The sequence below is a fragment of the Stegodyphus dumicola genome, chromosome 6 (assembly GCF_044657685.1).
Source record: "Stegodyphus dumicola isolate Sdum_Otavi_A_Nest chromosome 6, ASM4465768v1".
In the NCBI taxonomy this organism is placed as follows: domain Eukaryota; kingdom Metazoa; phylum Arthropoda; class Arachnida; order Araneae; family Eresidae; genus Stegodyphus; species Stegodyphus dumicola.
The window spans coordinates 127813353-127826436 of NC_140773.1; positions in this window are offsets into that span (position 1 = coordinate 127813353).

Consider the following 13084-nt stretch of genomic DNA (forward strand, 5'->3'; position numbering starts at 1 on the left):
CATAGTTTGATTTCCGAGCAAAGCCATAAGAAACAACAGTATTTAGTTTCAGTATTACAAATGCATTATTAAATAAAAGCAGAAAAACATAAAAGTTTTTAATTACTGAATTCTTCAAGGAAACGAATGCCGAAAAAAATTCCTAACAAATAAAATTATGTATCTTGTTGAAATAAACATATATTAATTCTTTATTTCAACAGTAATTTAATAACTTAACAAAAGAAAGAGATAAGTGGGTATATATTAAATGTTTCAAGAAACTAATTGAATAAATGTAACTGCGTAGATAATGCAGAAGATTAACAACTGATATTTGCAAAAAATCTCAGTTATTAGAAACGTTTTAAGTAGAAAGTCATTTATTAAAAACAAGGTATTGCAATGAAATTTAAAGAGGTACTTATGTGTACACATGAAAATTAATGGAGTATTGCTTTTCGCCAGTATTCGTGCTGTCATAAAGGCGGTGGACCTATACCGTATGATTTAGTTGACAAAATGGCCATGTCTGCGGGAAAGAAGCCATGCTTTGCTTTAGTCAAGTTCATGTTAGCAGCGCAATAATGCCAGTTCGTATGGAATGAATTTCAGCTGGTTTCATAAAACTTTGCAATCTGTAGACTGAACAATCAATCTTTTAAGGACTAGCCTATTCTGTTTATTTGCTTAGATTTAATTGACAGGCGCTAGGAAGACATTCAATGCAATCTTAAAGTACTTGAAGTCACCCAGAAATTTGATTCTTTGCACAAATAGCTTTGACTTTCTTGTAACAATTGAAGTCAGACTTCCCGTTTCGAAAAAACTTTCTGAAATTTATTCTAAAGCTACTTTCAATCGTTTTAATAGATTCCGTTTTATTGTATACTAAAACACTAATGTCAAACCAGAGGCTTGAGGGCTTAAAGCTCATTGAATGATGGGAGTTCTAACCAGGTTGGTTCTAGACGAAAAGGCTGTTGCACGTGCTTTTTCACCATTTTTAACTTGAGTACGCGCCTGGTTTTCTTCGAACATCTTCCACAAGAGCAACCTCTTTAGCCAGATAGCCCCCATGTGATTTGCTATACTCAAAATAACCCAACATAACCAAATCTAAAGCAAGAAACGTTCTCTACTTTTTAGAGGTGGTAATTTGTCTACCGAGTCGCGTGATGCATTGTGAGTATGTCATGTCACTAAATAATGGGGGGAGGCGGAATTCTTTTCTGCATCTAAGTTTCATTGTGATATTTTTCACTTGCTGTTTTAAAAGAATGGTTTTCTTCATCGACTCCCTTACATTTTTCATTAGATTATACATATAACATTAGTAATATTCTATAATATGCACCATATTCATAGCAAATAATTTCACATAAATAGCTTATAACAACAATTAGACTAACAATATGAACACAAATTTCAATAAAACGCTTTATTAGATTTATGTTTTGTCATTCTTTGTGTTATTTTTAAATTTATGAATATATAGTTTTCAGAAACAAAATCATAAATCCTAATTGCAACAAAGTTCGATTTTAATTAATTTAATGGCTGCTCTCGATGTTTTCCTTAGTAAATAACTGACTTGATTTAAACTAACATTCATGAATATTTTCCTTTTCTTAACTAGTAGAAGAAAAGAGAATAACATACTTAGCGTATCAATTTCTTTAGGAAAGATTAGCGCTGGAACATTCTCCTACAATGCAATCAGCTCTTTTTGCATCTTAATACTAAAGCCAGTTTTAATCCTTTGCGGCGCAGTGTGTTCGGTCTGGACACGCCTAAAAATTTCTTTCTGTACGCACAGAAAAATTCAAGGAAAAAGAATTTATAGGTTACTCTGAACCTTCTTTATTTATAGTAGATGGCAGCTCAACACAAACCAGTCCATATATTTTAAGCCATGTTTAGTTTTCTAAGACACTCATTTTTCAAAGAAATCTTCCAGATTTTTTAGGGTATAAAAGAAATTGTTTGAAAAGAAATTTCGATGTTATTTTTTGGCTGTATGCTAATCTCCTTATTCTATATTAGTTTTAAATTTTTAGTTTGAAATCTTGCCTAAAATCAAATGGCGAACCCTAGGTGTGCCCAGATCGGGCTCACCATTAATATAGGACAACTGAGAGTCTGTATTCCTTGTTTCTCCGCATTTCGTCGGTCAGTTCACTGACAACAATGCTCGTTTCAGCACTCTTTTCGAAGCTCTATTAAATCAGTGTGCCCGTTTTGTTCACACCCATATAATTAAAATGATAAGTTCTTCACAAAATTTTACTTGTGTGCTCCTCCAGGCCTAATTAGACTGCCTACCTTTTTTTTTTTTTTTTTTTTTTATGAAAATTCCAACTTTAAAAGGTAGCGCGCCGGAAAGGGTTAATGCAGATCAGATCAGAATTATATAAGCAATGTAGGCACATTTAAATTTTCAGTGTCTTGGAAGCGAACACTGAAATGTTCTTATATGAAGTTCTTGTAAATGTAAATTTTACAAGTGGCATACAAATAAAATTAACTGCTGAGAAATATACAATTCTCTTTTAACAACGGACAACCGCATTTTTTGAAGTTTTTATCAATGTCACATTTGGGTTCAATTTCGATATAAACAGTCACTTTTAGAACAAAAACTGAAGATAATCATTCTAGCTTTAATGAGATTTGTATCTTTTCCTTGCAGTTTTTTTGGGGGGGTGGGTGGGATGGGCTGAACAGTAATTATATGTACGCATTATTTTTTTTTTTTTTTAATTTTTTCAAATGTGTCGGCACAGGGTGGTCCGCTTTAATCCTCTGAGCGGCCAGGGTTTTCGCTAAGAAAGCACAAATTTCCAAAACTACTATTAGAACAAATATTTTTTTTTTTAATTTTAATACAAAAACTCTGCTGGTATTTCATACCTGGATTTGTGTACTTTTGATATGTTGCCTTAATTTCTTTGACATATTTTAATATGCACGTATATATACGTTCTTACAGATATCACAAAAAATATTTTAGGCCGTATATATACGACCTTGCCTGAGAAATTTTATCACGACAAGTCTGCGTTATAAGATATTTTCTTTGCCTTAGCATGCCTCCGTGGTGTAACTGGAAGCATACTCAAGGCATATTCGAAAGGTCCAGGGTTCGAGTCCCGAGGAAGGCAATGCACATTTTTCACGTCTTCCACTTCAAAGTAACCTAATGATTACACAGTGTAATCAACATAATATATCTTATGCCGATGAACTGTTACTACATATCACCAGAGGTCACCAGAGGACCCTCACTCATACCGACCAATAAATCTACTACCAGCCATATGAAAGCTTCTTGAACGACTATTGGTCAATAGAATAAAATACCGTATATATATAAAGACAATAGAATAAGTACCAATCAGTATGGCTTTAAACCCAAAAGCTCAACCACTCACGCAATAGATATAGAAAATTCCCAAATACAAGCAAACAAAAGCAATCAAATGCATTCGGCTCTCCTATGTCTTAACTTGCAAAACGCATTCGACTGTCTCTGGTGGCCAGCTATCAAGCAGGGTCTCAGAGGATGCAATGCTCAAGAAACCTGTAACTTAAGATTACGGAATATCTCAAGAACAGACAAAGCGTAGTAATCTACGCCAATACCATAATCGCCAGAAAACAAACTCGAGGATGTAGCCAAGGGTCGTGTATGAACGCGGACCTCTGGAACATCGCCTTTAATAACATTATCGATCATCAGTGACCAAATCACACACGGATTGTTGCCTTCGCCGACGATGTTGCCTTCATAATCCAAGGCAATCGAAGCCAACTAGAGGAAAACTGCAATACCACCTGTTCTTGCCGAAGATAGCTCGAACTTATTTAATGATACTTAACTTCAGTAAGTGGACTGTAATATTAACAATAACAATTTTATTTTAACAAAAACAACATTATTGAATACTAGCACACGCATGTGCTTATAGTTACCTATGTAACTTAGCTAAAGAGCGAGCAACCATATGCTCTTACATCAAGTCAGAAATCATTCATACTAATAAAGCAAAAACGAAATAACTTTAGGGTTACACTAAATCCAAACTCTGCTTGGCGTAAAACAATGCTGCCAAGCAATACTCTTTCAGACACCGAACATCCCGCCCGGCGTTGAAATATTAATTTCAATACAATAAGTAAAATTCAAAAAAGTAATAAATGTCCATACAATACAAAATGATACGGTGTAAATTAATGCACAAATTATAATACAAGTAATTACAATGTGAAAAGAACAAATATGATGGATTACAATTCAAACCTTCAAATAAACATAAAAATTCGTACATTATTTCTCAATTGGCAGTACAGCAATTTTAGTAACTGCTCGTTTATAAATACCATTTTTGGTTTTGACAGAGACAACTCGCACAAGGTTGTCCTTCCCATAAAACACATCTACAATTCTCCCTAACAACCATTTACAGGTAGGAAGATTTTCTTCCTTAATCACTACCATATCCCCTATTTTAATATTTTGTTTAGCAATCATCCATTTATTTCTTTGAATCAAAGTGCTCAAGTAATTATTAGTCCAGTTCTTCCATATATTTTGTACCATTTTTGTAGTTTTTTGCCATAAACTAAGTCTGTTATTATCTACTTCTGTTAAATTGGGTTCAATTATTGAATTGATCGGTCGACCTATAAGGAAATGACCAGGGGTCAAAACATTTAAATCATCAATATTAGAAGTTAACGGTGTAAGAGGGCGAGAATTTAAGATTCCCTCTACTTGAACTGTTACTGTCAAAAATTCTTCGTAGGTTAATACTGAATTTCCTACTGTTCGTTTAAAATGAAATTTAAAGGATTTTACTCCTGCTTCAGATAGACCATTAAAATTTGGTGCTCTTGGGGGTATAAACTTCCATTGTATACCTTCCTCGGCTAGAAAAGTAGCTAAAGTTCCATTCTGCTTTAGAAAAATACTCATTAATTTTTTTATTTCTGTATTTGCACTAACAAAGTTTTTTGCATTGTCACTAAATATTTTTTTTGGTTTACCTCGTCGGGCAAAGAACCTCTTCAGACAAGCAATGAATGCTTCTGCGGTTAAGTCATTGACAATCTCTAGATGAATTGCTTTTGTCACTATACAAACAAAAATACAAACATATATCTTATGATAGTTACCCTTGCGTTGCCCTTTGTACTTTATCAAAAATGGGCCGCAGTAATCAATAGCACAACAATTAAATGTAAAGTTAATATTGATTCTCTCTTTAGGTAATTCTCCCATTAGTTGTTGAGAAATTATTGGTTTTGCCTTAAAGCAAATTATGCAGCTTTGGACTATCTTTCTAGCTATATTCCTGCCATTAATGGGCCAATAAATTTGTCTAATAGAATTTAATAGTGATTGTGGACCATTATGAAAATCCTTTTCATGAAAATAAATAAATATAAGTTCAGTTAACTTATTCTTGGCAGGCAAAATAATGGGATGTCTTTGACTATAACTTAAATTAGAATTCTTTATCCTACCACCTACTCTTAACAGACCTTTTTCATCTAAGAAGGGATCAAAATACTTTAACTTACTCCTTGATGTTATCTGTAGACCTTTCTGCAACAAAGAAATTTCTTCTGCAAAATACCTTCCTTGACAGCTCCATTTCATCTATACTAATACTACCTGTTCGTTTCTCACTTGTGTTCCTACAGTTGTAGATAAATCTGAAAAGTAAACTAAGAATTCGTATTAGTTTCAAGAAATCATTAGTTATTTTTAGGAAGCCATCAAAGAATGAATCAGTTTTTAAAGTCAACAAGGAAGTCGTAACTGGTTTCAGTTCTGAAGAATAAAGCTCATCACTAAGTCCATTTTTATCTTGAAAATTGTCCTTGTTTAAAAAATCAGGACCTTTCCACCACAGCTTGTTAGATCCAAGAGTTGTAGCATCTGATCCTCTGGAAATGATGTTGGCTGGGTTCATTTCTGATGAAACATGTCCCCACTGATAGATGGAAAAAAGTTCCTCTTGAATCATTCCACCTTTACATAATATGTCGTTCAATGAACAACCGTTAGTAGTTTTGGCACTCGCGTCGAACACAACGCGTAACTTTGTTGTTTTACTGTCAGGTTTCAGCACGCCATGATGAGGAAGAAAATATCCTCCTTCAGTTTCAGAATAGTCTTCCATCCTCTCCATACGATTTAATGATTCATATTCCGTTAAAAATGAAACATAAAGTTCTTTCATTACAGAATCACTCGAAAAACGTTTCCACAACTGATTCAGTCTTTTTTCAGCGATTTCCTTTGAATCCCCTAATTGTATGTTTTCACCAATATCTGGCTTGAACGGCATTTTAACCACATATCTGCCATCCGCATGCCGGTAAAATGAGTTTTTAAAAAGTTCGTTGCAATAATTTAATTCAGAATTAACTGTAGATTTAGTTTCATTTACTTCTTCAACTTCCCAGAATGACTTTACTAAGTTATTTAACGAATTAATCTCAGTTGACAAAAAACAATAATTTAAGTCATAATTTTTTACATGTGGAATTCTAACGCTTCCAGAAACTAAAAAGCCGAAGCAGCTGTTTTGAAGAAGTAACTCATTATCTTCTAAACGTATTTTATCTGTTTTTAAAAATTCAAAAAATAATTCCGCACCTAATAATAAATCTACCTTTTTTGCCTTGAAAAATTCATCATCAGCTAACTTTATTCCTTTCGGAATATTTAATTTCGAAATATCAATAGATTTCGATGGTGTCATGTCAGTTATTTTGGGAACAACTAATAACTCTATTTCCCATTCATTTTCCTTTTCTAAGTTCGATAAACGCGTCTTTATTTGCGATTTAACATTCAAAGTAGTGTTGCCTATTCCACTAACTGGAATAAATGCTCGTTCTTTTTTTATTCCTAATGAGTTCATAACACCTACAGTACAAAAATTACAAGTCGAAGCTGAATCAAGCACGGCTCTAAAAGGATTCGTTCATCGTAAACATCGCGAAGATAAACAATCGCTGTATTTATTAACACAAATTTAGATTTATTTGCAGCTGCCATCAAAGTTGTAGGGGGGGGAGAGGGGCAGTCATCTTTCCCATTCACTGACGAAAGGTTCAAGGTTAATTCATTTTCTTTCGATGATTCATTTTGTTTTTCGTCAATTTTATGTAACAGCGAATGATGTGTGTCTTTCTTACAGAAATAACAGCTAAATTTAGCCTTACACTGCGATAATACGTGTGATGGAGAAAGGCATTTAATGCATAATTTATATTCTTTAACAAAATCATACCGCTCAGAAACAGAAATACTCTTAAATTTCGAACAATGATAAATTGGGCGTGGTTCTTTACACATAATACACTTTCGAAAAGGGTTTGTTTTAGTTACCAAGGGTTTTGAATTTCTAGAGCGACTTAATTGATTTGATACTTTAGTAGCATAGCTCTGCTTAGGAAAACTAACTTTGTTTATTTCTTCAAGAATGCGAATTCTTTCTTCGAGAAATTCTAAAAATTCATCAAGTTTGGGAATTTCATTTGATTTTACGTTTAGTTCAAATGCTTTTCTAGATTCTCTATCTAATTTATGCAATAAAATATTTAATATCAAAACATCAGATAAATTATTTCTATCAAATTCTAATACACTTAAAGATCTCAAACATCTTTTAACATTATCTACCAGTGATCTCAACTGAGAAGGTGAGTCATTTATTTTTTCAAATTTCAACAAATTATTGATAAAGGCATCAACTACTGCTCTTTTGTTTTCATATCTGCTTTCAAGTGCAGAAAATAGCGACTCAAATGTATCCTGACATGATTCTAACATTTTTGCTTCACCTTTAAGTGATGCTTTCAAATAAAACAGTTTCTCAGTATCATTTAAATTATTATTATTACCAATCATAGACATAAATTGCACTTTAAAATTTTTAAAATCTTCATATTTACCATAAAATTGAGGAAGAGGTAAATCAGGCAGTTTAAAATTTGATTTAGAAACAGTTTTGGTTTCAAATTTATCTGTATTATTTGTTTCACAATTAGAAAGAAAAATTCTAAATCTTACTTCGAACTCTTCGATGCTTTCTTCCAATTCTTGTGTAATGCTTAGATTATCCTTCAAGTCAATTTCCTCTGGCAAATTGGTATATTCCACTATGAGTTGTTTAACCCGAGATTTTAATTCCAACAAAGAATCCAATTTAGTCTTCATAATAACATCATGGTTGAGTTTATTCTCCATTTTATACTCATCAAGGAATTTTATCAAAGCTCCGAGTTTCGTTTTCACTACGCCGCGTTGGCGATTCAATGAAACAATATTAGTAGCCATTTTCTTCTCCGGCTAACGTGAGACCAAACTGTTCTTGCCGAAGATAGCTCGAACTTATTTAATGATACTTAACTTCAGTAAGTGGACTGTAATATTAACAATAACAATTTTATTTTAACAAAAACAACATTATTGAATACTAGCACACGCATGTGCTTATAGTTACCTATGTAACTTAGCTAAAGAGCGAGCAACCATATGCTTTTACATCAAGTCAGAAATCATTCATACTAATAAAGCAAAAACGAAATAACTTTAGGGTTACACTAAATCCAAACTCTGCTTGGCGTAAACCAATGCTGCCAAGCAATACTCTTTCAGACACCGAACACCACCCTTAATATGTTCAATAAACTTTGTCATAGAATAAAACTCCAAATATCACACATAAAATCGCACGCACTCATAATATAGCTAAAATGCTAGGACAAACAATCACCAGGAAACTCACGCTGCGAATTGGAAACAATAAAATAAAATGTGTGAAGACCATCAAATACTTATGACTCAACATAGACTAGAAATTCAATTGGATATCGCATCTTCAGGAAAAGAAGCTAACCACCGCCAAAATCGCAAAAGCATTAAGTGCGATGAAAGGATATTCCTGGGGCCTTAATCACCGCGTTTTGAATATTCGATTAAACACAGTAGAGTAGTTGATAAAATAATAACCTACGGAGCTGCTATCTGGGCCCTTCCCATGACATCGAAAAAAATTCGGATTCTTAACTAAATTCAAAGACTTTTCTTGATCAATATTATCCGATCATTCTCAACCTCCACCAAAGGACTGAAAGCAATAGCCGGGGTGACTCCCCTACCAATTCAGACAGAAATCGAGGTACTGTTCACAATTATCCTACAGCTCAAGAAAACTAACTCGTACAACGACGTCATTTTCAGTCCGCAAGACTATGAAGAAAAGCCACCGAAATATAACATACATTCCGCTCTGGGTCTTCACAATCTCAATTGCAACCTCTTCAAGCCACCTCAATGAAATGAATTTACTGCGTACACGGATGGCTCAAAGATTAAAAATAAGGTAGGAAGCGGTGTCACCATAAAAACAAAAACAGTCCTCCAATCCGAATGGCAAGGTTACCTTCGGCCGCAAAACAGCTTATAACAAGCAGAGCTTATAGCTATACTAAACAGCATTATGCAGCTTAGAGACTTAAAACCAAATACCATCCATGTAATCACTGACAGTCAAATCAAACTGTCTCCATCAAACAACAGCACACAAATTCTCCAATAGCCCGGCAAATTCAAGATATCATAAGCACAAGTAATAAGAAATTTGTCCTGTCATGGATCAGAGGGCACAACGCCTGTGAAGGCAAGGAAAGGGCCGATTATCTAGTAAAACAGGCACTGCTAGAACAAACAAGATCTTAAATTCATATCCCATGGCCTAAATCAGCATTAAAGTACAAACTAAAACAAATGGGGGATGAAAAGTGGCAACGCCAATGGGAACAAGAAACACAAGGACGACGTACACTCGAACGGTTACCCACGGCTGACGAAAATACCACAATATCTATCTACTTCCCCAGCCCAGTACATCTCGGGTCACGGTCCCTTTCCCAAGTATTTTTATGATCGTAATATGATTACTTCGGATAGATGCATATGCGGGGAAAGCGGAGACCCTGAACATTACGTGTTTCAGTGTCCGCTAATGTCAGCCCATCACATTCGCCATCCCACCGATACTGGAATAGAATTTAGAAGATTAATCATTAAGCGCCGTAAAATCTTCCAAAACATCAAAAATATTATTGATTTTATACGCCGGCAAGGATTGGACCTGTGTTCAGTCCTTCGGGTTGTATGCTATGTGTCATCCATAGCCTACAACCCAAAATAATTCTCCAAGTTCAGAAAATGCAACAATAAGAATATCCGCTCTGCACCCTGATACTATACAGAAGTGTCTTTAGGAAAAACCCTTAAAATATCTCTATTTATTGAAACAACTGGAACTTTTCTCCTACCTACTCAAACCACGAACTATGAATTACTTCATACTGTGCAATGTATGACAGATATAGCAGTACACTCAACACTCAACACTATCTACCATGAACGGAATTCATAAAATGTGTGCTTAACTATGAACTGTACTATGAATGAGCTTATAAACTATGAACTGTACTATAAATGAGCTTATAAACTATGAACTGTAATATGAATGAACTGCGAACCCTGTAACAAAAAACCAAGCAAACTACGAACGACGTACCATAATTACTCCCCCCCACACACCAACAAAACAGCAAACGAAACATAAAATAAATATGTATATACATGTGTAACTTATAACTTATTGCCTTTATAACTTATATCTATACCTTATTGTATTTATCCATTGTATTTATTGTATTTATCCATGCAACTGCAAAGTACCCGTGTAAAGTATATCTTATGTCAATATTGTCTGTAATGCAAATTATGCACCATTAATATGTAACTATTATGAATGCTGCTATGTAAACAAATGCCCGAGCATGGCGTTAGTGTGCTCTACGAGGGTGCACTTCCACAGATGGTCACTGCAGTGGAACGATATCCAGATTTGGCCATGGCGATGTTTTGGTGCCTCTGTACTTCTTTCTGTCTGTCACTACATATTCGGCTATCGATTCTTTGATCATCTTTGACATCCTTCAAAATTTTTTCACTCCTCTGGGAGTCAATACTGACCCTAGTGGTAACTTCTGTTTTAGAACAACTCTGTAATTATCGATAAAATACTAGTTCAGAATATTTCTCAATAACGTAAGTTCTTTACCCATCTGCTTAAGAAAGATTCATAAATGTTTAATTATAAATTAAGCTCCTCCCAATCGGGATAGTGGTTAGTGACTCTGAATACCGTAACTAAGAGCCCAGGCTCAAATATCGGAGAAGGCATTGATATTTGTAAATGTATAGTGTCTGTGTGGCATGGGCACTCAAAATTTGCGACGAGCCAAAAGTCTTCTCGAGGGGTTGTGGTAGAGAAAGAGGGATAGCATACCCTCGGACTCGTCCCTGGGGAGTCTCTCACTCAAAATCGGGGGGCAGAACTGAGCTAAATTCTGACTGTCACCCAATGGTGCTCAAGGTTTTTGCCAACGGTTGGCGGATATGACACATTACAACGATGTATGTCGTAGGCTTGTATTGATCTTTATCAGATAAAAGAAATTAGTAAAACCAAAACATAAAATAAGTATATTAAACTGCAAAAATAGCCTGTAACTCTTGTAACTATATGAACTCTTGTTAACTTAAAAACCCAGAGATTGTATTTCTTCTTTCTCATGTAATGAAAAATTTTGCAAACGATCTGAAACGGCTTAAAGAAAGTGAAAGGTTCATAAACAATCGCTACTGATTTCAATTTCGCATATATTAGTTAGTATGGCAAACTATAAAAGTGCATATAATGTATCAAACATTGTAATGAGTGTAAGTTTTCATTTTATTTATGAAATATAAATATTACAAAATAGACATTTTAGGCTATAGTGATACTTTAAACATATGCAAAGTATTAATTCAGAAGTCAAACAACAAAAATCAGCGTTAATTTACAAAATTTTCACAGGACTAGTTTCGATGGTTTTACCGAACCATCATCTTCAGCTGCAAAACCGCAAATGAACAAGATAGGAAATAATGTTTAGATAAGATAAGAAAGCCTGGACAAGAATAAGCAAGTGGCGCCATCTGTTGGCGAAACCAGAACTAAAACATAATTTCTCTAAAAGTCGAAGGCAAATTTGGATTGGAATTAGGATCGTTAACTAGAACAGAAAGATTTTTATGAATGTGAAATGCCTCTAGAAAATCCAGTTCTCCAATGGAAGATGTTTTTTGAATAATTTTGGCAGCAGAAAAATTGAAAGTGTGATTTTCGGACCAACAATGTTGAGCAACAGAAGACTTCTGTGTTTCCTTTTTTCTAACATATGCCTCATGTTCTTTGACGCGAAATTTTAAGGCTCTCTTAGTTTGGCCAATGTAAATTAAACCGCACTGGCAAGGAATCCTATAAATACCCCAGGAATTCATATCCGGAATGGGGTCCTTGAGTATAGAAGTTGGAATTTTATTGATGGGAGAGTAAACAACCCGAAAGTTAAATTTCTGCAAAATATGTGCAACTTTATAGCTAATTGATGGAAAGAAGGGAATGACAACAGAATTTTTATAATCTCCTAAAATAAGAGTGTGGCTTTTAGTGTGTTGAGATGAGAATTTTTTAACTGCTTGATTAATAATGTTGGGTGAAAAGCCCCTGTCAATAGCTATTGCTTTTAAATAATTTAGTTCTTCATCAAGGGCTAGTTTGGAGGAGCAAACTTGAAGAGCACGGAAAACATAGGAATAAAATGAAGCTAACTTTTGTTTAGTCGGATGACATGATTTAAAGTGTGGTGGAAGGCAAACCGATGAAGGTTTACGGTAAACTGTAGTAGTGAAGTTGGATGTGTTACGTGTGACCAGAATGTCGAGAAACGGAAGAGAATTGCAAGTCTCAAGTTCAAAAGTGAACTGAATAGCAGGATCAATAGAATTCATTGTTGAAAGAACTCTATTTAAATCATCTTTATTACCTTCAAACAGGGTAAAAGTATCGTCTACGTAGCGGAACCATGCCGGGAAGTTTAAAGTTTCAAACAATTTTGATTCATAATAATGCATGTAGATATCAGCCAGGATGGGACTGAGGGGGCTTCTCCAAAA